The sequence below is a fragment of the Aotus nancymaae genome, unplaced genomic scaffold (assembly GCF_030222135.1).
Source record: "Aotus nancymaae isolate 86718 unplaced genomic scaffold, 86718_ANA_hifiasm-v0.15.2.pri h1tg000004l, whole genome shotgun sequence".
Taxonomy (NCBI): domain Eukaryota; kingdom Metazoa; phylum Chordata; class Mammalia; order Primates; family Aotidae; genus Aotus; species Aotus nancymaae.
Window position 1 is genome coordinate 32,023,804 of NW_026988415.1, and position 27,010 is coordinate 32,050,813.

General features: G+C 37.1%; 1 pseudogene; it reads right to left on the reverse strand.

The window, feature by feature from the left end:
• Positions 1 to 22,550: 22,550 nt before the first annotated feature.
• On the reverse strand, positions 22,551 to 24,414 carry LOC105733830 (heat shock cognate 71 kDa protein-like; annotated as a pseudogene).
• Between the last annotated feature and the right edge of the window lie 2,596 nt (positions 24,415 to 27,010).

Sequence of the window (27,010 nt, forward strand, 5' to 3'; positions counted from 1 at the left end):
GTAAATTTCAACACCTGATTTCACTGCTTTGCTACCATTGTGCTGAAAAGAAATTACTTCCTGGAAGGAGGTTTGGCTCACTTCTCACATTCCTTGTTTAAATTTTTAACTTTTCATGGGCACACAATAGGTGTATGTATTTATGGGGTATATTAGATATTTTGATACCAGCATAGCATGTATAATAATTACATCAGAGTACATGGAGTATCCATCACCTCAACCATTTATTTTTTGTTTTACAAAAAAATCAAATTATAATCTTTTAGTTATTTAAAAATGTACGATTAAATTATTTTTGACTATAGTCACCCTGTTTTATCATATACTATATATTATTCAATTTTAACTATTTTTTGTATCCATTAACCATCCCCACTTACTCATCCTTCCCCACTTCCCTTCCCAGCCTCTGGTAACCATCCTTCTATTCTATATATCCATGAGTTCAATCGTTTTAATTTTTGCCTCCCACAAATAAGTGGGAAAAGGCAATATTTGTCTTTCTGTTGTCTGCCTTATTTCACTTAACAAAATGACTTCCAGTATCATCCATGTTTTTGCAAATGACAGGATCTCTTTTTTTTATGGCTGATTGTATGCATGTGCCACACTTTCTTTATCCACTCGTCTGTTTGTGAACACTAAAGTTGCCTCCAAATCTTGGCTATTGTGAGCAGTGCTGCAATAAACATGGGAGTGCAGATATCTCTTTGATATACTGATTTCCTTTCTTTGGGTATATAACCCAGCAGTGGGGATTGCTGGATCACACAGTAGCCCTATTTTTAGTTTTCTGAGAAAACGCCAAACTGTTCTCCATAGTGGTTGTACTAATTTACATTCCCACCAGCAGTGTATAAGGGTTCCCTTTTCTTCACATCTCTGGAATTCAGACAAAGTTTATTGCTGAGGCCCATCTATTATCTGAACTGGAAACAAATTTTTACCAGAGTAGGAGATGACTATACTCTACTGATATCATCATTGTCTTTTCAAAGATATGCAGCAACTATCACTGCAAAATGCTGTACCTTTTCCTAGGCAGCTGTTCTAGGCTCTATTCTCTAAGAGAATACCCTAAGACGTCATAGAGACATCTGAGTGTAGTGGTAACAATATCAAATTGAGAGATTCAAGTATTGGTTCTTCTATTTACTAGGTGCTTAACCTTGGAGCAGATAATTTGTTTTATTTTCTGCCTTACATTCCTCAAAATGAAAGAGTTGTTACAGATAATTGCTGAAGTCTTTTGTAGTCTATATAAAATAGCTGATTGCTACTGTTATAGGAAAGCGGTCCTGATCCAGATCACAAGAGAGGGTTCTTGGATCTTGTGAAGAAAGAATTCAGGGTAAGTCCACAGTGCAAAACAAAAGCAAGTTGATAGGTGCAGCAGGCCACCATGGCACATGTATACCTATGTAACAAACCTGCACGTTCTGCACAGTTTCCCCAGAACTTAAAGTAAAATTAAAAAAAAAAAAAAAAAACAGCAAGGACTGCTGGCAAGATGGCCAAATAGGAATAGCTCAGTTTTGTAGCTCCCAGCGAGATTGATGCAGAAGGTGGATGATTTCTGCATTTCCAACTGAGGTACTTGGTTTATCTCATTGGGACTAGTTGGAAAGTGGTTGTAGCCAACGGAGGGTGAGCCAAAGCAGGATGGAGCATCGCCTCACCCAGGATGCACAAGGGGCAGGAGGATTTCCCTTCCCTAGCCAAGAGAAGCCATGAGAGACTGTACTGGGAAGAATGGTGCATTTGGGCACAGTTACTGTGCTTTTCCCATGGTCTTTGCAACTGGCAGACCATGAGATTCTCTTTGGTGCCTATGCTATCAGGGCCCTGGGTTTCAAGCACAAAACTGGGTGGTCGTTTGGCAGACACTAAGCTGGCAGCAGTTTGTTTGTTTGTTTGTTTGTTTTATTTTTGCATTTTTTTCATACACCAGTGGCACTTGGAATGCTAGTGAGACAGAACTGTTTATACCCCTGGAAAGGGGGCTGAAGCCAGGGACCCAAGTGATGTGGCTCAGCAGGTCCCACTACCACAGAACCCAGCAAGCTGAGATCCACTGGCTTGCAATTCTCACTACCAGCACAGCAGTCTGAGGTCAACCTGGGATGCTCAAGCTTGTTAGGAAGAGAGGCATCCACCATTGCTGAGGCTTGAGTAGGTAGTTTTTACCCTCACAGTGTACACAAAACCACAATGAAGTTTGAACTGGGTGGAGCCCACCACAGCTCACCAAGGCCACTGTGACCAGACTGCCCCTATAACTTCCTCCACTCTGGGCAGGACTTCTCTGAAAAAAATGCAGCAGCCCCTGTCAGGGACTTATGGATAAAACCCCCACCTCCCTAGGACAGAGCACATGGGCGAAGGGGTGGCTGTGGGCACAGCTTCAGCAGACTTAAATGCCCCTGCCTGACAGCTCTGAAGGGAGCAGCAGATCTCCCAGCACAGCATTCAAACTCTGATAAGGGACAGACTGCCTTCTCAAGTGGGACCCTGACCGCCGTGTTTCCTGACTGGGAGACAACTCCCAGTAGGTGCCAACAGACACCTCATACAGAAGAGCTCTGGCTACCATCTGGCAAGTGCCTCTCTGAGATGAAGTTTACAGTGGAAGAAACAGGCAGCAGTCTTTGCTGTTCTGCAGCCTCTGCTGGTGATACCCAGGCAAACAGGGTCTGGAGTAGACCTCCAGCAAACTTTAGTTGACCTGCAGCAGAGGGGCCTGACTGTTAGAATGAAAACTAACAAACAGAAAGGAATAATATCAGGATCAACAAAAATGATGTCTACTCAGAGAACCCATTCAAAGGTCACCAATATCAAAGAACAAAGGTAGATAAATCCACAAAAATGGAGTAAAACCAGTGCAAAAAGAATGAAAATTCCAAAAAGCAGAATACCTTTTCTTGTCCAAAGGATCACAACTCCTCACCAGCAAGGTCATAAAACTGGATGGAAAATGAGTTTGACAAATTGACAGAAATAGGCTTCAGAAGGTGGGTAATAACAAACTCCTCCAAGCTAAAAGAGCATATTCTAACCCAATGCAAGGAAGTTAAGAACCTTGATAAAAGGTTACAGGAACTGCTAACTAGAATAACTAGTTTAGAGAAGAACATAAATGACCTGATGGAGCTGAAAAACACAGCACGAAAACTTCATGAAGCATACACAAGTATCAATAGGTGAATTGATCAAGCAGAAGAAAGGAAATCAGAGATTGAAGATCAACTCAACGAAATAAAGTAAGAATACAAGATTAGAAGAAAAAGGGTGAAAAGGAATGAACAAAGCCTCCAAGAAATATGGAACTATGTGAAAAGACCAAACCTATGTTTGATTGGTGTACCTGAAAGTGACGGGGAAAATGGAACCAAGTTGGAAAACACTCCTCAGAATATTATCCAGGAGAACTTCCCCAACCTAGCAAGGCAGGCCAACATTCAACTTCAGGAAATATGAGAACACCACAAAGATATTCCTTGAGAAGAACAACCCCAAACATAATTGTCAGATTCACCAAGGATGAAATGAAGGAAAGAATGTTAAGGGCAGCCAGAGAGAAAGGTTGAGTTACCCACAAAGGAAAGCCCATCACACTAACAGTGGATCTCTTGGCAGAAACCCTACAAGCCACAAGAGACTGGGTGCCATATTCAACATTCTTAAAGAAAATGGTTTTCAACCCAGAATTTCATATCCAGTCAAACTAAGCTTCATAAGTGAAGGAGAAATAAAATCGTTTATGGACAAGCAAATGCTGAGAGATTTTGTCATCACCAGGCCTGCCTTACAAGAGCTCTTGAAGGAAGCACTAAACATGGAAAGGAAAAACTGGTACCAGCTTCTGCAAAAACATACCAAATTGTAAAGACCATCAATATTATGAAGAAACTGCATCAACTAATGGGCAAAATAACCAACTAGCATCATAATGGCAGTATCAAATTCACACATAACAATATTAAACTTAATGTAAATGGGCTAAATGCCTGAATTAAAAGATACAGCCTGGCAAATTGGATAAAGAGTCAAGACCCATTGGTGTGCTGTAGTCAGAAGACCCATCTCACATACAAAGACACACATAGGCTCAAAATAAAGGGATGGAAAGCAAAATAAAGCAGAATATGCAATCCTAGTCTCTAATAAAACACACTTTAAACCAACAAATATGAAAAGAGACAAAAAAGGGCAATACATAATGGTGAAGGTATCATTGCAACAAGAAGAGATAATATACATGCACCCAATACAGGAGCACTCAGATTCATAAAGCAAGTTTTTAGACACCTACAAAGAGATTTAGACTCCCACACAATAATAGTGGGAGACTTTGACACCCCACTGTCAATATTAGACAGATTAATGAGACAGAAAATTAACAAGGATATCCAGGACTTGAACTCCTCTCTGGACCACGCATGCCTAATAGACATCTACAAAACTCTCCAACCCAAATCAATAGAATATACATTCTTCTCAGCACCACATCACACTTACTCTAAAATTGACCACATAATTGGAAGTAAAACACTCCTCAGCAAATGCAAAATAACAGAAATCATAACAAACTGTCTCTCAGACCACAGTGCAATCATACTAGAACTCAGGATTAAGAAACACTCAAAATTGCACAACTACATGGAAAATGAACAACCTGCTCCTGAATGACTACTAAGTAAATAACAAAATTCAGTCAGAAATAAACATGTTCTTTGAAACCAATGAGAACAAAGAAAGACAAAGCATACCAGAATCTCTGGGACACATTTAAATCAGTGTCTAGAGAGACATTTATAGCATTAAATGCCCACAAAAGAGAGCAGGAAAGATCTAAAATTGACACCCTAATATCATGATTAAAAGAACTAGAGAAGCAAGAGCAAACATTCAAAAGGTATGAGAAGACAAGAAATAACTAAGATCAGAGTAGAACTGAAGGAGATACAGACATGAAAAAGCCTTCAAAAATCAGTAAATCCAGAGGCTGGTTTTTTGAAGACATTAACAAAATAGACAAACTGCTAGCCAGACTAATAAAGAAGAAAAGAGAGAAGAATCAAATAGACACAATTAAAAAAATGATAAGGGGGATATCACCACTGATACCAGAGAAATACAAACTACCTTCATAGAATACTATAAACACCTCTATGCAAATAAACTAGAAAATCTAGAAGAAACGGCTAAATTCCTGGATGCATACAACCCCCCAAGACTGAACAAGGAAGAAGTTGAATCCCTGAATAGACCAAGAAGTTCTGAAATTGAAGTGGTAATTAATAGCCTAATAATGAGAAAAACTCCAGGATCAGATAAATTCACAGCTGAGGTCTACCAGAGGTATAAAGAGGAGCTGGTACAATTTCTTCTGAAACTATTCCAAAGAATAGAAAACGAGGGACTCTTCCCTAACTCATTTTATGAGCCAGCATTATCCTGATACCAAAACCTAGCAGAAACACAACAAAAAGAAAATTCCAGGCCAGTATCTCTGATGAACATTGATGTGAAAATGCTCTATAAAATACTGGCCGACCAATTCCAGCACCACATCAAAAAGCTTATCCACCATGATCAAGTAGGCTTCATCCCGGGGATGCAACGCTGGTTCAGAATATGCAAATCAATAAACGTAATCCATCACATAAACAAAACCAATGACAAAAGCCACATGATCATCTCAATAGATGCAGAAAAGCTTTGACAAAATTCATCAGCCCTTCATGCTAAAAACTCTCAATAAACTAGGTATTCATGGAATGTATCTCAATAAGAGCTATTTATAATGTTCAAAATATACCAACAAGAAAATAAAAATACAAGTCCTTTATTGGAAGAAAATATTCATAATACATATATCTGACTAAGAACTGACATTCAAAATATATAAAGTACTCTTACAACTCAATATTAAGAAGATAAGCAACCTAATAAAAGTGGGGTGAGGATTGAACAAGACTTTTGAACACTGTATAAAAGAAGATATATGGATGACCAAAGAGCACATGAAAAGATGCTCAACATCTTCAGCCTTCAAAGAAATATAAATTAAAACTAAAATGAGATAAAAATGTATGCTTACCAAATGACTAAAATTAAAAAGTGTTGGGGTGCAGAAAGTAATTCCCCAAAATATGGCTCTTTAGCATGCTAAGCACTTTGAAAATGGAAAAGTCTCAGAAATAAGCTTCAGAACCAAGGGCTCTCTGCAACCTTCTCTTGCCTTCCTGTCTCTCTGATCCTCTTTCCAGAAGCACTGGGAAAGAGACGCTCTGAAATTTCCTTATCTAAGAAAGCTTATTTCAAAAAAAATGCATTATGTATTAAGACCCCATCTCTAGGAATCTCATCAAATAACCAGGAAAGGTCAACCACAGAGAGAAGATGAAACTGGGAGTCATCACCACACTGAAATAAACGTTTCATCTATTTTTCCGAGGTTAGCTCCAAGAGATTTGAAGCAACCTAATAAAAGTGGGGTTTTATGTAGATAAAACCCTTTTACTAGGAGGGGGTTTTATCTACATAAAAAGACAATCTTTGTTTCTATGTAATTCTGCCCCTAACCTCATCCATCTAGCTTCCAAATAGAAACATACAAAATAATGTCTGCCTCCTGAGTTCATACATCTCTCCCATACAAAGAAAATATTTAAGGCTTAACTATATGGCCCCTCTTTAAGTCTCATATTTTGTATATGGCTTCCGTGTTTAGGCAGATTAATAAATGTGTATGCCTTTTTCTCCTATTAATCTGCCTTTTGTCAGTTAATTTTCAGTGAATCTTCAGTAAGCAGAGAGAAAGCTCTCTCTCAACCCCTACAAAAGAGTGACACTATCAAGTTCTAAACAAAATATAAAAATCTTAAGCCCCCCACTGACTGAACAGACACCCTCTTAACAAAGGGGACCCCAGAAAAACCATAAAAACTGAATTCCCAGCCATGATGGGAAAGGAGGTCAGAAGCACCTTGTTTTACCCCCTCCCTTTTGGAGTTTAGGCACAACTGACTAGTGTTCATAAAATTAGTAAAAATGGAGATCATAAAACTAAATGGATTCTTTGTGACAATAAGATACCAAATTATATACAGGACCTAAGGCCATGTCAGACAATGATTATGTCACATACCCCTATAGGTCACTCTAACCCAGTGTATTGGTTAAAAGACTTCCCCTTATGTTAACTTAAAACATTCCTTTCTGCTTACTCCAAATTTGTAGACAAAGCTTTATTCCTTTAACCAATTGCAAATTAAAGAATTTCTTAATCCACCTATAACCTGTAGGCCCTTGCTTCAAGATATCCCACCTTTTGGGGCCAAAGCAACATATACCTTCCGTGTATTGATTTATGACTTTGCCTGTAACTTCTCCCTTGCTAAATTGTATAAAACCAAACTGTAATCTAACTTCTGCAGATGTACTTTCTCAGGATCTCTTCAGACTATGTTCCTTGGGACATAGTCACTCATATTGACTCAAACCTTTTAAAATATTTTAGAGTCTGGTTTTTTCATCAGCAAAGTGAAGATGTGAAGCAACTAAGAGTGATACAACCTCTTTGAACGGTACAAAATGGTACAACTTCTTAGAAGAAAAGTTTTTTTTCAGTTTTTTTAATCAAGCTAATTATACATCTACTCTATGACTTCAGCAATTTTATATCTTGGTATTTTGTGTACAACCACAAGAAGACTTTCATTTGTTCATAGCAGTTTTATTTATAATAGTTAAAAACCTGGAAACAACTCATATGTCCATCAATATAAAATTGATAAATTATGGCATATTCTATAAAGAAATACAGATTAGTAAGCAAAAAAAGAACAAATTACTGATATACACAATAGCATGAATCAATCTCCAGATTCCAGATTAAATGAAGTAAATGCTGTATGATTTCATATATATGAAGTTCTAAAACAGAATAAATTATTTTGTAATAATAAAAACAGATTAGCTGTTGTTCAAAGATAGGGGTTACAGTGGGAGTTTCACTTCAAAGGGGTAGGGAGGCATTTTCTAGGATTATATTATTATTCATTTCTTGATAGGAGCTAAAATTACTCAGGTGTATACATTTGTCAAGATTAATTGAATTGTACACTCAAAATGGATGCATTTTTCTCTATATAAGTTTTACCTCAATAAAGTTGATTTAAAAAAGGAAGCAGAGCATTTCAGGTTTGAGAAATATGGCTCTCTTCTTTCTTCCCTGGAGCAGCATGAGCTCATTTTCAGGCTGAAAAGTGATGGCTTTATTTGTAAACACATGCCTTTACCTTGCCAAAGAGGAAGTAGTATGCCCTCAAGGTACTTGAAGGGTGGGGTGAATGTGTGTCAGTCAGAAAAGGAGCAATGAATTATTAATAACACAGAGGGAAAGAAAAAAAAGAGTGGCTTGGTAAAGATTTGAAGATGTAATTTACACATTCCAGACAAGATTACAAACCTATAATGGGGTATGCCTGTGCAGGATCCATTAAGAAGATAATCTGAGGGTGTGGATAGGTGGGAAAAGATCAGTAAAGTAGTTAGCACTAATGAAGAAAATTTGTTTGCTATGAAGTACCCTGGATATCAGTCAGGTTGGAGCCATCTCACCAAATGCGCGCTCAAAAACTCGACTTAAGGTCAGTTACATTTGTATAAAACTTTAAATTTTTTTTTCATTTTTGCGGGCACGTAGTAGGTATAAATACAGGGTACATGAAATATTTTGACACAGGCATACAATGTGTAATTATCACACCAGAGTAAATGGAGTATCCATCACCTCAAGCATTTATCCTTCCTTTGTGTTACAAACGATCCAATTATACTTTTATAGTCATTTTTAAATGTACAATAAATTATTGTTGACTGCAGTCATAGTGTATAAACGTTTAAATAGGTGCCTGAAATGCAAAAGCCCCTTGTCAATACCTGTGTATCTTTTCTTGAGGTAAATTAGAATGGATTTACTAACTCAGAGCTTGAAGTGAATCCCAGTGATATCTCTGGCCTAATGCAAAGACAGGGCTGCTCTTAGAACATAGTGTTCAGAAACGGAAAATGCAGAATTCTTTCCTCTCTTGACTGTTGGCTTCTGCCTTGACCCAGTGTAAATCAAAAACCTCCTAGCTGGAGCATCCCGCAGCCTAAACAAATAAAGAGCCAGGCACTCTCTAATTATTCCAGCAGATTTATCCTATCTTGTAAATGACCCTCTTCTTTTCTAGATATCTACTGTAATGGTTGGTCAGTTCCTTGTTCCCAACACCTGAATTAAATGAAAAGAAAGACCTCAGAATTCTATTGGCAACTTATTAACTATTTCTTTATAGTGTCTCCAGAAATCTTGGGAGAGGTATTGAAATATGATGGGAAAAGAGACTAAAACATCTGGTTTAAGTAAAATTTTGATATTTTCTGGCTTTCTATTACACTCAAACTTCCTGACCTCTGTTTCTACATGCAGTTAGCAATTTCACTGAATGAGTTCTTTTGTTTTCTTTCTTCCTAAGCAACGAGTACGTTTGATAGTATAGCAATATACTGGGGCAGTGTAAGTCACAGTAAAGAGCTTCAGCTGGAACTAGGCTGACTTGGGTTTAGACTTTGACTTTTCCACTCTGCATTCACATCAGCTCTTTAACTTAAAATAAGTCAATTAATGTCTCAGCCTGTTTTCTCATCTCTAATATGGGAAAAATAATACTTAACTCAAATGGTTATGCCTATTAAATGAGGTAACACTTGCCGAATGTATGAAACAGCACCTGCCATAGGGTAAGTACTTGGGCCTTGTAAGCTATTGTTATTTATTATAAGTTCTCACCATTCTTGGCTTCCTGAAAGCACTTTATCCTATTATCTTATTTTATCTTATTCTGTCCACTCTCTTCCTGAAAGTAGAGACTCCCCTCTCTCATGTAAATCACTTATCACAGAGCATTACAATAGTAAGTCTTCAACAAATGGCTGTTCTTATCATTATTAAATTGGATTTCTGAATACGTGGTAGAAAACAGACATTAGGATGTTAGTGGTCCAGAGATACCACTTCTAACCATTTTTCCTTCAAGTGAGAATTTTGAAGTCTCAGAAATCTATTTGAGGACCAAGTCAAAGACACAGAGTCTTAACTCAGAATATAGGCCCCAAAGTAGACTTTCTCTGTGCTTGGACTGCATAACCCTGTTTGAGCTTTGGTGAATGATGAGCAAGAGAAGGGTCTTATCTCTGCTTTTTACCTCAAACCAAGTTTTCATGTTAATGCTTGTTGATCTCTCTCATTGAGAATCACATTATCTCTTTGCTGACATCTTACTCTTTTCCTTACCTAATCATGTCTCGACTTGTTCCTTCACTCCTAAAAGTACCCCTCCACACATTCCTAGCATCTGTTGTCTTCTCCAACAACAGATACCCCTCTGTCTACATCAAATCATGGTTTTTATTCTTTCTAAATAACATTTAACATCTTTCCTGTCCAAATCCTACCATGACCAGTTCAAATCTCCTATGGACTCTGAATCATACTAGATTCTAGAGAAATTATGACAGAAGGCATGTCTAAGAATGTTCTTGTCTACAAAAGGGGTATGATTTCTTTAGGAAAATAGGACAAACATGAAAAAGGAATTTTATAGGGAACTGTTTCAGCATATTATGTATACAGGATACTTTACCAGGCCTCAGAGATACAGAGTAGTCTAGAAGCTCTGGTTGCTTGCTCTCTCAGTGAGGAGACAAAATAAATACTAGAAAAAAAATCAAAGCAGCATCACTTACATTATGTCAAATATAGAGAAGTATGAAAATGGATCAGAGTGTAAAAACAATTGTGAAAGGTGACTCATCAGGGAATAATTCTTAGAGGAAGTGGGACATAATTTGAACTCTAAAGAGGCTATAGTTTAGGGAAATGCAGGGAGGAGGGTGTGTAGGGCATTCCAGAATGAGGAGCAGCGTGAACAAAGGTGTGGTGTCAGGGATGTTTGTAAATTGTTCAGAAACAATGAGCATTCTGTTGAGCAGCTACTATGAGGTAAGATTTTACAAGACCTTGAATGTTAATTTAAGGAATGTGCATTTGGTGATGTGGCTGTGTTTCACAAAGCCCTAGTACTCCTCAGAAGAGATCTCACATTCAAAAGTAGAGAATTAGGCCAAGTTTGGTGGCTCATGCCTGTAATCCCAGCACTTTGGGAAGCTGAGGTGGGCAAATCACAAGGTTAAGAGTTGAAGACCAGCCTGGCCAAGATGGTGAAACCCAATTTCTACTAAAAATACAAAAATTAGCTGGGCATGGTGGCACACGTCTGTAATCCCAGCTACTCAGGAAGCTGAGGCAGGAGAATTGCTTGAACTTGGGAGTCAGAGGTTGCAGTGAGCCGAGATTGTGCTGCTGCACTCCAGCCTTGGTGACAGAGCAAGACTCCGTCTCAAAAACAAACAAACAACAACAACAAAAGAAAACGGAATTGGTGCAGGTGGGGAGGGGAGAGATAATTGAGTAAGGAGGCTGAGCAGAAACAGGTGGGGATCTAGGAGTTCCATTTTCATTTAAACCAAACTGATCTCACTTTCTCTGTTTGATATGTTAACAGATCATGTAAGATTTTATTCAGAAGAAAGCCATCCATTGGTTAAAAAACTGAAAATCTCTGCTCTAGATAGAATAAAAGCAATTAAAGAGTTTTGAGCATAGAATATTAGAATTAGCACAATAGTTTATCTCATCCAGTATGTAACCAAAGCAGTAATCCTGTTTAAACATCCCTGATTTTTTTCCTTAAACGTAATTCCTGTGATAGAAAAACCACAACTTTTCATGACAATACATTCCACCATTGGATACCTCTAACTCAGGAGATCTGAACAGGGAATCCACAGATCCCTTTGATTGAAAAAAAATTATGACTTTATTTAATTTCGAACTTAAATTCGCCACTTCTCTGACTATGAATGTAGGCAACAAAACTTAATTGTATTATCAATACTTAGAAAAACAGGTATTTCATGCCACTTTAAAATTAGCACTTCATTTCGCATCATGTATGAAATAAATAAATAAAATTGTAGGTATTTTCAAATTTTTTTATTTTTTTAAATTATATTTAAGTACAATTTATTTCCTGTGTAATCCTATGCATTTTATTTTATGCATTTAAAAACATTCTGAGGAAAGTTCATAAGCTTTACCAGATTTCCAAAAGGGTTCAAGGCACAAAAGAATGTTGTGAAACTGTGTCTATGTTTACATTTTTTTATTAATCCTGAAGTTTCATCCTAATATCTTATCGTTCCTACATTTCTCCTCTACAACTACATAGAATAAGTCTGATACTACTTCCATGTGATAGTCTTTCAAATATTTGAAGACAGCTATCACATGTCAACAGGATTTTCTTCTCAAACTAATTATTTCACATTTCTTCATCTGTTCCTCAAAAGATATGCCAGTGGTTCCTCTTATTATTTTGACCAGCTTTTACCACATGTTTCACTTGGCCCATTTTCTTCATGTATTCCTCGTAAAGTATGATGGCTACATCTGAGTAAACATCTAGAAAGGGAAGTTTTAGAGACAGGACTTCACGTCTGTCTCAATAGTTTCAGTAATTCCTGTTCCACAAGTTATAATTACTTGAGTCCATGAACTGAGATATAACCAATGTGGTCATTTACTCTTCTGTCTTAGGAACACCCTGGGACTCAGAAGAGGTGAGTTCATGTAAGGCAGTATACTAAAGTGGTTAAATGGGGCGAGACAGGTCTGGGTTTCTGTCCTATTTCTTCTGCATACTAGCTGAGTGACTTAGGGAAAATCACTTGATTTCTGAAACTCAATTTTTTCTATTGTAAAATGGATGAAATAATAATATCTACTTCATAAATTTGTGTTGATTAAATTAAGTGATGAATGTAAAGTGCTTAACACACTGTCTGGTATATGTCTATTAATGTCAGTCAAAGTAAGACAAGCATTACCCTCCTTTTTTATCACATGTGGGCCCTGGGCACCCCTTCCTAATCTCCATAGTACCATGATTTCACTTCCTCTTTCTGGATCTAAAATTTGAATATGTTCCCATCAAATCTCACTATACTCATAGCATGGCTTGGCAAAGACTCATCTCCTCCTCAGAGATTCACTCTCCCTTGAATCTCTGCAGAAAATTTAAAGAAACAAGTCGCCAAGACTGAAAATTATTCTAATTAAGTTTTCTGTGGAAATGTGTTCCCAGTGGTTATCTGTCTTAAGCAGTTCAAGTTACATCCCAAATAATTAACTTCATCTTAACTTGTCAGTATTTGAAAGTCTCACTTTCAAATCAATCACTGAAGCTATTTATCATTGTACGTCTCCTCTTCTCACCCATAGTGGCTTCCTAGAGAAGCTATCAGAAGTTGAATAAAGGAAGAAGCAGGAAGAGAATGTCTTTTAAAATATGAAATGAGGCAGGTAAGATAAGCTATGCACACATATTTTCAGCCTGTATAATTTCAATGTAACAAGTTTCCTAAGTTCAAATTCCACTGTACAAAGTAATAGACCCTTTTATTTGCTTAAAGCTTCCTTCAGATTTAATAAAATGTTTCTGTGTTATAGAGCCACAGAGTTTGCATGAAAATTCTGCATTCCTTGGGTTTATCTTGGATGTTTGACATACACAACTTTGGTTATTTCCACATACAGGCTTTGCTTTTTCAAACAGAACAGTGACAATCATTTTATTCTCCCCGTGTTGCATTATCTTCCACAATGCCTAACACAGTGCTGAGGGCATTGTCCACATTCAGTAAAACTTTTAATAACCCTTATTATCAAACAATCAAGAATTTAATGTCTCCTCTGGGCTAAGGCTTGGTTAGATGTTGAGGTGAGGGTGGGGTGGGAACCACATAGGTGGCAAATAGTTAAGTATAAGAGAGTCCCTAACCTCCAAAATACTTGGAGTTTCACTACAGAAAGAAATAAGGCAAATATAAAAAATAAATATTATACATATTATAGGCAAATTTCTTCAAACATGAATTATTTTCTGTGGATTTTCTCTTGAAGTCATAAATCATAAGTCAAATTCTAAGTAATTATGCTTCTATCTCTTCTTTTTTCTCTGTCTTCTTTCTAACCTCATCTCACCCAAATTACCAGACTGCTATAATATAGCTTAGAATAAAAGTCTGTGGGGTGTATAACTTCCAAATTGTTCTCATTCCCGTACTATTCCTGTTGAAACGTGTATCCCCCTTCATGTGTAGAACTCAGTGAGATACTTGGTAAAAAAGCAAATTGCAGGATTTAATATTTTACTCTAGTGTATTTTTAAAACCATTTGTCTTTTAAAATACCTTTATTAATTCAAAATATGAATGTGATACTTTTGGAGGAGACTTATTGGAGCCTTTGAAATCTCATCATTAAGGCATTTCCTTCTCTGGTAGAACTATTCCAATTTTCTTTCCTCAGCTGTGTCTTACTTGAGAATTATTAGCTGGGGCTAATCTTTAGTCTTGCATATAGGATTGCATCATTAAGCACAAAGTAAGAGTATGCAAACCTAGGCATTTATCCATAAAACTTTGGATTTATTAGATGCTAAATAAATGGTTGTTAAACGTAGAATAAAGGACATGAGCTGTTATACATGAACACAATAAGTTTTTAGCTAACACAACTACCAAAATACATAAATGAACACATAAATGAATAAAGGGGAGCCTTGAAAGTTATATGTTACCCAGCGAGGTTTAAGAGGCATTTGGAATGTCTCTTATAATCACTCAGGGATGGCTTCTTGAAGAAGATAGGCCTCTCAGGAGCAGCACACTCAAAGACTGAAGAGTTCTGAGAACATTTCAGATGTGTTCCAGCTTGGGAAGGAGACTCAGGGGTGAAAGTAACATATTTGGATTTAGGAAAAAAAAGATATTTTTTGCCAAGCATGATTTTCCCCTCAGTGTTCAAAGTAAAAAAAAAGAAAATGTAGTCCATATGGTTTAGATTTATTTATGTTCAATTATGAAGAACTTTAAGACATTTTCTAACCTCTCAAGTTTTTAAGCCCCCTTTTTCCCTGAAGAACAGGAAGTCTTAATTTTCCTAGCTTAAGGGAACTTGAAAACTAAACGATTTATGTTGGATTTAAACATGTGAGTTCATGAGTTTAAAGTCAGACAGAGTTGGTATAATCTAATGTCCTAACACTTGCCAGTGATGTATTTCTCCACTCTATGTGATATCTTTCAGAGGCTACTCTGATTTTATTTTTATCTTTAAATGAAGGAGAACATATTTTGAAATTGGAAAATACAGCGGGTTCAGAATTTATAGCTGGGTTACTTTTGGCTCTAGCCCAATTGTAGATCTGAACAAATCACCTCCATATGCTAGCATAGCCCTATTTTTTTTCACTTTTTACATCTGCAGGGAGAAAAAAATATCAGAATATGTTAGTAAACAAGCATATCATTTGATTTTCATCCTTATGTAATCATTTTGATCCAAAAAAATAACTTTTCACACAAGACTAGCTTATTTTACTGGCTTTCCCCTGGCATGTACAATTTTTAAATTTTTTTTATCACTAAGTTGATTATTTCTGTTATAGATCATATGAAGGATACTACTTTAAGAGATTATAAAGCAAGGTTAATCAAAGTAGAGGGTTAGACTAGTGATAGGAACACAAAGGCATGGTTTAGTTTCTTTTGTTTTTGCTGCAAGTTACCCTAGATTTTGAGCTTTAGCTATGTCATTCCATCCTGCCCCTCATCCCAATCTCTAAAGAGATATTCAGCATTCTAATTTACTCGTGTATTTCCCCAGTTTCCTATTCTGTTATGACTCTTTCTAGTGTGAAATTTGCAGTCAGCAACAGGTTAACCAACCATGAGTACTTCTGACCACTGGATATATGGTGGCCTATTCTTTGTGTACAAAACATACCTCTGACAAGGTGACACTTTCACATTCTCCACTGATTTATCAGTCACTCCTAGGTTCAAAACAATCTCAAGTTTCAAGTCCCTGTGTGGTCTGACTCCAAACAGGACACTTTTTTCCGTTTTCCACCAGAGCAGCTGGTTCCAACTGTTCTAGCTGGTATCATTCCACCTGTCTAGAAAGAAACAGTAGGGATGCTTAGATGTAGGTCTCTTGGTACCCAGATGTTCTTTATCATAAATAGAACTAGTGCCAAAGTTCACTGTAAATGCTATCTGGTTAAATTGGCTGAAGGAAATGTTTCTTAGAACAGTTAGAACAGTCATTTTGCGGCTTTTTCAGTGAGCCTGGGGTAGGGTAGCAGAATTGTGTTATGGAGTCTGTCTGTGATCAGATAGAGACCATAGTATTTTTAAAAAGTTAACTAGATTGGTGGCTTTGCACAGGACCATGGTGAGTTGTAATAATATCCAATGTGAATATAAGTACATAAAACATTGTTAAAACATGATTTAATTCATCTAATCCTAAGAACAACACTTTAAGGTAGATCCTGTTATAATCTCCAATTTAACAATGAGAAAATAGAAGCTGAGAGAAGTTTAGTCACCTGCTCAAGGTTATATTGCTAGTAAGGTCTATACGAGAGCCAAGCCCAGGTCTCCAACTCCAAGTCCAGTGTTCTTTGTTTTAGTCTACAAGATGCCTGCAATGACCGTTTTTTCTGAGTATTTTGAGGGATGATGCACTGAAAACAAGATGATTTTCTTTTTTTCAATTTCCTCATTTCAGGACATGGTTCTCTTTTGCTCAGTGTACGATTTTTTTTTTTCTTTAGTGAAATAGTCCACAATTTTAGACCATTCACACTTTTGGAACAAATGCTTGACAAGAGTCATATATCTGTTTATGTCAACACTTAACTATAGATAAAATTTAGCTTAAAAATATCAGGTTGTGTAAGAGGAAGATAAATGAGCGGCAGCAACCACAAGTCCTAAATATAACTATTTAATATGCCATTGTAGGAGTCCTTATCATGTATCCCAAGGAAAAATCATTATAGAAAAAGAAATGCACCAGAGGGTATTTGGAACCTCATATCTCTTTGTTTCAGCTGCCTGATCTGCAGAATACCGCCCTCCTACCTTGGCCCCAGTAGAGGCCTTGAGGGGAGAAGAAAGGGGTAAAGAATCTTCAGATTGGGTTCTCAAGGATGATCTAATTCAACTCAGTCTTTTAAACTAGATGAGGGAGTGTGGTATAATGGTTAAAACTGTCAAAAAAACTCTGTCAATTATACCTTATAAAGCTGGGGGAAATTTTCTAAACACAGGTTCTGAAATCAGATAGACTTGAGTTTAAGTCCAGTACTCTAGCACTTCCCAGTTGTGCAGCCTTGATCAAGTTTTTTAACCTCTGAGCTATGACTGTCTTATCTAAGGATAATAATGGTAACTATCTCATAGGGTGTTTGTAAGCATTAAATAATGTAAGTATTTGTAAATATTACATATATGCATGTGTGTATTTATATATGTAATGAAAAAAGTGGTCCTTGTTGAACTTAAATACAGATTGAGGCAAACAATCCCTCAAGTATTTCCTTTTATAAGATTAGTATAGGAGAAGACCTCGAGGATATAATATGTTTAGAAAAATATTAAGATATATAATGCAAAAAAGGAGCTTTCTGGGCTTCTGCATTTTGAGGGTATTATTCCAATATGTTAATTATTTGTAGAACCTTGAATTAAGAAAGGAACTTGCCAGGATATTTAAATTTATTCCTTCTCAAGAAAGAACCACATCTAAACCAGGTCAGATGCCTGAGGATAGTTGAACAAATGGTTATTTGGCTGCAACTCCAAGGTCAGTCTAGCTCAGATGAGCCCTTTAAATGAGGAAATATAATGATTTATTTATTTAAACAGCATTTCTAATTATCTGCTTCTTGTGTGGTACTAAAGCAACAAGGTGGGGAGTAGGGCTAGCCATAGTTTTTATCTTCATGAAACTCACCTACAGGTGGAACAAACAGGTATATAAACAGATATTTATAATGTAGTGTGGAAAGTATTATAATTCTGATACATATAAAAAAGAAACAAATAATAATGGATGACATATTAGGGAAGGATTCAATGAAAAGGTAAGGTTTGAGTTAAGTAACACAGGATATAGAAAAGTTCACCAACTGTGGGCCAAAAGAGGGTAGGAAGACAATCCAGGTAGAAGGAATAACATGTACAATGAAAGGCACTATGGCATGAGAAAAATATATATACAGAACACTTTTGGATCTACAAGTATTTCAGGGTGGTTGGAGCTTAGAGAATGGGAGGAGATGAAACTCAAGAGCTAAGCAGGAGGCAAATTATGAAGAGTTTTTTTAAGGCCTGGTAAATGGGTGAAACAGGTATGTGGCACAGTCAGATTTGTGTTTTAGATAGATGAACCAGTTAGGAGAATGTTGCAAGAATATAGGCTTGAGATGATGGTGATCTGGACTAAGGTACTGTCAGTGGACAGGTGCAAAGGTTTTTATCTTATTCAAAAGACAGAAAGGTGCTAGGGAAATAGTTCTCAGAATGTACAGCAGCAAAATTTCATAGCCTTCACTGTAGATGTGAATGCAAATCACATCCTTAGCCTTCCTTCAATACACAGAAAAGATAGATGACTGGAGCCCCTGACCTTTTAATTTTTAGCCTTCCTTCAATACACAGAAAAGATAGATGACTGGGGCCCCTAACCTTTTAGTTTTTAGCCTTCCTTCAATACACAAAAAAGGTAGATGACTGGGGCCCCTGACCTTTTGGTTTATTAAACATAATTGATAGTATATTTCTTCCCTAAAGTACACACAGTTCAGATTACAGAACTGGACATAAAAGCAAGACAGTATTAAAGTGTCATTGATTCTCACTTGATTATTGTCAAGCCATTGTATTTGGATTCTCACCTTTTAATATGGCTTATATAGCAGAGTTAAAGGAATGAAGACTTTTACATTCTTCCCTTGGGAAGCGTCCTTCATTCATCTACCATTGACATCAAGAGTTAAGGATGCAAGATGAATCAAACCACAAGTATTTCCTGAATTCCTCTTGGGTGCCCAGCCCTGCATAAGTACTGGGAGAAGTCAAGGGGCTGATGAAAGTGTGAGTGGGGAGTACAGAAGCATGAGATGGACTCCTTGGCCTCAAGAAGCTCACACTTGAGTTGGGAAAGCACACGTAACTATCAACCAGTATCCCTCCCCATCAAGGAAGTGATAAACTATGATATAAACTGGAAGTATCCTAGAAGCCTAGAGAAGAATGAGCTCAGTGTGAGCTGACTAATTCAAAATAAGTTTCCGGGAGGAGATAAAGCATATGTAAATTTTAAGGGTGGGGGTGATTTGGATTGGCAAAAAAGGAAGGAAGATTCTACTAGGAAAGGGAAGTGATAGGGACATGCACATGTGGAGGTGGTGGTGACAGTGACAGAATAACAAGTAGAGTTTATTTTGTTCAGTAACACCTTCACTTAGGGCAGGTTAAGAACTCTCTGGGATCTATATTTTAGCTTCAAGTTTCATATTATTTTAAAAAGTATAAATATATTTAAATATATATAAACATAATTCATAACAGAATCTGAATTGTATTCACTGTTATCAGTATTTATGGATGTGAACTTAAAATTATGAATGATTTTGAGTTTTTTCTTTATCTGTATTTTATACAAAAAATCTTGTATTATTTGTATGATAAGAAAAAAGAAAATAAAATATTACCAAGAATTTTTTTTAAATTGTACTTTAGGTTCTGGGGTACATGTGCAGATCATGCAGGATTGTTGCATATGTACACACATGGCAATGTGGTTTGCTGCCTCCATCCCACCGTCACCTACATCTGGCATTTCTCCCCATGTTATCTCTCCCCAACCTCCCTGCCTCCCCCGCTGTCCCACCCTTGGCCCCCCCAACAGACCCTGGTGTGTGATGCTCCCCTCCCTGTGTCCATGTGTTCTCTTTGTTCAACACCCGCCTATGAGTGAGAATATATGGTGTTTGATTTTCTGTTCTTGTGTCAGTTTGCTGAGAATGATGGTTTCCAGATTCATCAATGTCCCTACAAAGGACAGGAACTCATCATTTTTTATGGCTGCATAGTATCCCATGGTGTATATGTGCCACATTTTCCTTGTCTAGTCTATTGTCCATGGGCATTTGGGTTGATTCCAGGTCTTTGCTATTGTAAACAGTGCTGCTATGAACATACGTGTACATGTGTCTTTATAATAGAATGATTTATAATCCTTTGTGTATATACTGAGTAATGGGATTGCTGGGTCAATATTACCAAGAATTTTTAAATAGGGTCAAGACAAGCTTGAGATGAGGGAAGAGGTGGAAAGAATGCTCCATAAAATTTTTTCAAAGTAGACACTGTGGTGCCCCTCTACAGGCATTGGGATCGGTACAATATAAGGGAAGACTTAAGTAGAATAAGTCACAAAGGTAAAAAGTAAAAAGAGAGAGAGAGAGAAGAAAGAGAAATGAAGGAAGGAAAAGGAATGAAGGAAGGAAGGAAGATAGATAGATTAGCATTAACTGAGCACCTTCATGTTCTATATCTTTTCTCATTTAGTTTCCTCATCAACCATTTGGAGTATATAGTATTATCCCAGTCTAGAGATGTACCTGAGGTATAGACATGTCAAGAAACTTCTTATCCTATAAACTAGCTGGCTGAGCTCTCTTATCCCATTCTTGGCACCTGGGCAAATGCTTTCTTCTTTGTCAAGTCTTGATTAAAACCTGATACACTGTGACTCCTCCTCTCAGTCACTTAATCATTGTTAGGAATTACTTTTATTCTAAGCTTCACTGCATTCTCTGAATATATGCCCTCATAAAAGCAAGCCTTATTTTATCATGCTTATCTGTTTCCTAACCTATATCTTTAACTGTATTGGCAGTTCCTTGAAAATAGGGAAAATGTTTTTATACCTAGCATTATACACCACCCATATCTATTATTTCATGTAGTTTTCATAGTAACTTTGTGGAGTTAGTAGGGTAATTTTGTTGCCTTTTAAAAAGTCTTTTTATTTTTTAATTGACAAATAATAATTGTATATGTTTATAGAATACAATGTGATGTTTCAATACTTGTATACATTGTGGGATAAGCAAATCAGGCTAAATCAGGCTTTTGGGGTGAAATATTCCTTGGCTCCATCACTTACTACCTATGCAATTTTCAGGTAGCCACAACTTCCCCACACACTGCCCCACCACACTTTCCACAGGGCTGCAAAAAGGAAGGAGCTTACCCAAACCCATCTATTCACTCGTCTATATATGTTTAGTGATTATCTACTCTCGGGCAGGCACTGTGCTAAAAGTTAGGTGTAAAATGGTTGTCCCTACTTTCAAGGAACTGCCAATCTAGTTAAAAATACATTAGGAAACAGATAAACATGATAAAATAAGGCTTGCTTTTATGAGGGTATATATGCAGAGAATGCACTGAAGCTTAGAAAAAGTTATTCCTAACAATGACTAGGGGAGTCAAAGAAGGAGTCACAGTGTATCAGGTTTTAACCAAGACTTAACAAAGAAGAAAGCATTTGCCCAGGTACCAAGACTTCCTGGTATGAGGAAGCTCAGTCAGCTAGTTTATAGGATAAGAAGAACTTGGGTCAAAGATGAAATTCCAATATTTAAGAGATACACACAGAAAAAAGAAACACTGAAGTAGACTGAGAAAATGATAGGACACAAAGAAAGAGCAGTATCATAACATCTAAAAAAGAGGGCATTGTCAAGAATGTTCAATGCTATCAAGAGTCAAAGAAGATGAGGCTTGAAAAATATTTACTGAATTTACAAGGGAGTTATTGGTGATCTTAGCAAGATTCTGTTAGTGAGGTGATGGTGTTGGGCATCATATTTAGTATGGTTAGAATGCAAACAAGAATTGAGGAAGTGGAGGTTGCAGGTGAAGAATACTATTATTCTAGGAATTTTGCTATTAAAAATAATAGCAAAAGATAGGAAGTAGTGAGGAGAGTCGTAGGATTCAGATAAGTGTTTGTTGTTTTGTTTTTTGTAGGTCACAGAGATTTTAGCAAGATATGTCCTAAAGAGAAAGATATAATGGAGAGGGTAGTTGAGATACTGTATAGGAGAAATAAAATATAATTGATGGAGCGAGGTTCAAAGGAGGCAGGCAAAGGATGTAAATAAATATTCAGGAAGAAAAATTCTTTTTTTTGGTGCCAATTTTAAATAGTTTTATGTAAGACATTGCATTTCCCACTTACAATACAGTATTTATAAAGTTCAATGTTATTTCCATCCCCTGTGCATATGTTCCATATTCAAGTATTGAGAATGCCCGGTAACTTACTATGGCAGCTGAACTTTTTTAAACTGCCACAGAATTTGCTACAAATTTAGGTTCTTCAATGTTTTACATGTGTGCAACAATGCTACATGTATGCTTGGGTTGACTTAATCAACTTCTTCAATGGTGGGCCCTGAGAAAGCACCACCAGAGAGAGGAGCTCCAGCACCAGGGAATCACCCAGGCATTCCTCCTGGCATGCCTCCTGCACTCTGGTACAGCTTGGTGATGATGGGGTTAAAGACTTTCTCCAGATCTTTCTGCTGATGTTCAAATTCTTCTTACTCAGCAGTCTGATTCTTATCAAGCCAGTTGATAATTTCATTACACTTGTCCAGAATCTTCTGTTTGTCCTCATCATTAATCTTGCCTTGAAGCTTCTCATCTTCGACAATCACATTGAATGCATAGGACTCAAGTGAATTCTTAGATGACACTTTGTCCCTCTGCTTCTCATTTTCAGCTCTGTACTTCTCTGCTTCCTGGACCATACATTCAATGTCTTCCTTGCTCAAACGGCCCTTGCCATTAGTGATAGTAATCTTGTTCTCTTTTCCTGTACTCTTGTTCACAGCAGAGACATTGAAGATGCCATTGGCATCAATGTCAAAAGTGACTTCAATCTAAGGAACGTCTCAGGGTGCAGGAGGTATGCCTGTGAGTTCAAACTTGCCAAGTAGGTTGTTATCCTTCGTCATGGCACGCTTACCTTCATAAACCTGAATAAGCACACCAGGCTGGTTGTCAGAATAGGTAGTGAAGTTGTCTGTCTGCTTGATAGGAACGGTAGTGTTACGCTTGATGAGGTTGGTCATGACTCCACCAGCAGTTTCAATACCAAAGGAAAGACAAGTGACATCCAAGAGCAGCAAATCTTGAACATTTTCAGATTTGTCTCCAGACAGGATGGTAGCCTGGACAGCTGCACCATAAGCAACAGTTTCATCAGGGTTGATGCTCTTATTCAGTTCTTTTCCATTGAAGAAGTCTTGGAGAAACTTCTGAATCTTGGGGATATGAGTAGAACCACCAACCAGGACAATATAATGAATCTGTGACTTGTCTATTTTCACATCTCAAAGGCCTTCTTTACGGGGTTCAGGGTACCATGGAACAGGTCGGCATTCACTTCTTCAAATTGGGTGTGGGTAATAGAGGTATGGAGGTTGATTCCTTCATGAAGAGAATGGATCTCAATACTGGCCTGGGTGCTGGAAGAAAGAGTGTGCTTAGCATGCTCACAAGCAGTATGGAGGTGTCTTACAGCGCTCTTGTTCTCACTTATGTCCTTCTTATGCTTGCGCTTGAACTCAGCAATAAAATGGTTGACCATTCGATTGTCAAAGTCTTCTCCACCCAACTGGGTGTCTCCAGCAATAGATTTGACCTCAAAGATTCCATTCTCAATAGTGAGGATTGACACATCAAAAGTGCCACCTCCCAGGTCAAAAGTCAGCACGTTTTTTTCTGCTACAAACTTTTTGTCTAAGCCGGAAGCAATAGCAGCAGCAGTTGGCTCATTAATAATTCTAAGTACATTGAGACCAGCAATAGTTCCAGCATCTTTGGTAGCCTGATGCTGAAAGTCATTAAAGTGAGATGGCTTTGTGACCACAGCATTGGTAACAATCTTTCCAAGGTAGGCTTCTTCAATTTCCTTCATCTTTGTCAGAACCACAGAGGATACCTCCTCTGGATAGAAGTTTTGGTCTCTCCCTTGTATTCTACTTTGACCTTGGGCCTGCCAGCATCATTCACCACCATGAAAGGCCAATGCTTCATATCAGACTGCACAACAGCGTCATCAAATCTGTGTCCAGTCAGACATTTGGCATCAAACACTGTGTTAGTGGGGTTCATTGCAACTTGATTCTTTGCGGCATCACTGATCAGTCGTTCAGTGTCCGTAAAAGTGACATAACTTAGAGTGGCTCGGTTTCCCTGATCATTGGCAATTATTTCTACTTCTCCATGCTGAAAAACACCCACACGAGAGTAGGTGGTAACAAGATCAATACCAACGGCAGGTCCCTTCGACATAGTTGCTGGCATGTAGGCCTGGCTCTGACAATGAAGAAAGCCACAGGAATCCTGGGAGCTGCAGGAGATCCTCTTTTTACCAGGGCAAGAAATGTCCCATTACCTGAAGTTGGACAGAAGAAGATAAAGTTGCGTACAAAGTAGTTTGTGCAGCACCCACCATGTACAAGATCTTTTCTATATACTGCTCTCACTCTCCTTGAGATACTCTTTTCCCTCTCACACTAGGCCAAATATTTCTGTTCATTCATACTTTGGCTCAAATGTCACTTCTGCAATGAAGCCTTCCATGACTTCCCAGAGACAACGCTAGCCACCCCCCTCTGTTGTATGCTTCTGTAGCACTGTTTTTACCCTCATAGCACTTCTGACAGTTTGTAATCATGCATTTATTAATGTGATCACTCCTACTGGATGTAATCTCCGTGAGGATAGGGGTCAAGTCTTCTTATATTTTTTGCTCATTTTTATATCTCTAGTATGTAATACACTGTGCCTAGCACATTGTACGTATAGGTTGAGTATCCCTTATCTGAAATACTTGGGAACAGATAGTTTCAAATTTTTAATTTTTTCAAATTTGGGAATATTTGCATTATACTTATTGGATCATCCCTAATCCAAAAATATGAAATATAAAATGCTCCAATAAACATTTCCTATGAGTGTAACATCAGTACTCAAAGTTTCAGATTTTGGAGCATTTTGGATTTTGGATTTTTGAATTAAGAGTACTTAACCTTTCTTTAATAAGCACAGTCTGAATCATCTTAATGTATGCAAAGAATGTCACTAGATGCTGACAAAATAGGACATCTCAAGGGAATGTCAATCTAGCAGAGAGATAAGCTACATATTGGAATGATTATAAAGAAGAGATAGTACTTGGTTCAGACACCACTTTCATAAAGTGGAATGTACACCTTTTTTTGTCATCTTGATATCTTTGTAACTTCAGTAAACATTTTTCAAATCCATCTTATTTGACTCTTGATAGCATTGGACACTCTTGATAATGCCCTCTTTTTTGGATGTTATGATCCTGCACAGAATCAATCACTCTTTCCTCTAGAATTTAATTGTATTTCTGTCATCCTGATATTCTAGCACTATCTTTGGTTTAAAATTTATTAGCTTACTCCTGTTTATGCTGTGTTTTTATCTTCTATTTAAATCAAACTAGAGTTAGTTTCTATTGCTTTCAACTGAGAATTTTAATAGATGTGATAATTTTCACTTTCATTGAGCCATTTGAAGTTGGATTTTCTCTGTAATTGTTTCTCATCATATACAGTTTTGAAACAAGATAGAAATTTTATAATTTGATCAAATAAATTGAATCTTTTTTTGTCTATTCAATGGCAGATTTGGATTTTTGCTGGATATTTAAATAGTTCAAATGTTTAAGTTATTTGGCTTTCTGGCATAATTAACAATAATTAAGAAAGACTATTCTGGTACCTTGACAGATTTGGTTTTTTTTTTCTCTCTCTCTCTCTATTTTCTGTAAAGTAAAGAAACCACTAGACCCCAAAACACAAAAGCAGCTATGCTTTTGTGGTTTTGCCAGTTTAAGTGAGTCAGAGCTTTCCTTAAGGGCATAAATTTAAGCATTCTTGGAGGTAATTAGGGAAAGCAACAAAAAAAGAAGCTGCCAGGCAATGCAGACAGATTTATCAAAAACCCTGGGATCCAGAAAAGATAATACCATACTTCTAAGAAACATTTTAGAGTATTTTTTGAAAGAGTGGGCTGGAAATTGGGAGTTGACAACAGTTGGCTGAGAGGCCTAAGTGTAACATAATATGTAACTTCTGTCTTTAGTGAAATCATGAGAGAACTTTATCATTGCCAACCACTTGCTTAGAGTCCTGGAATAAAATTTTGTTGTGCAGTGACATTTGGTCTGGTTTGATACCATCTGGCCTAGGACACAGGATACTATGTCAATGACGTCTAGAAGGTTCCATCTGTATTTTTACCAAAATTGCCAGAAAATGGTATATAATATATGGAAAACTAGAATTATAGCTGATAAAGCCAATAATTTCAAACTGTATCTTAACTAAGGGTAAAAAATGTTTACCCTTTCACATTCCATTTTCTTTTAACCTGATAAAGAAAGAGTATGGGCTTTCAAGTCAGACATACTTGTGTTCAAATTCTAGTTTCACCATGTACTAGTGACCTTCAGGTAAGACACTTATTTTCTTTAATCTTTAGCTTTTTCATCAGCCAAATCAGCCTAATGGGAATTACGCCACCTCCCTTATGGGATCTTTGTGAGGTTTACATAAAATAACCTATGAAAAGTCCCAAAAACACAGAGTCTGGCCCTTATAATATACTATTCTTTCTCCTTTTTTGAATAAAAAATATGCAATGTTTAAAGATTTATTCTCCATTTACTTTCATGGATAAATTAATTCTATTTGGGGAACAATTCATTTTCTTATTTAGCTATGAAATGAGCAATCTTTTTGAAAATTTCTTTATAGTTCATGTACTGTCATCCAATGCATATGACTTTGCATTCTAGAAAATCATAAAATGAGGACTTCATCTTTTGCACTAGCAAACGGACTATAGACAAGAC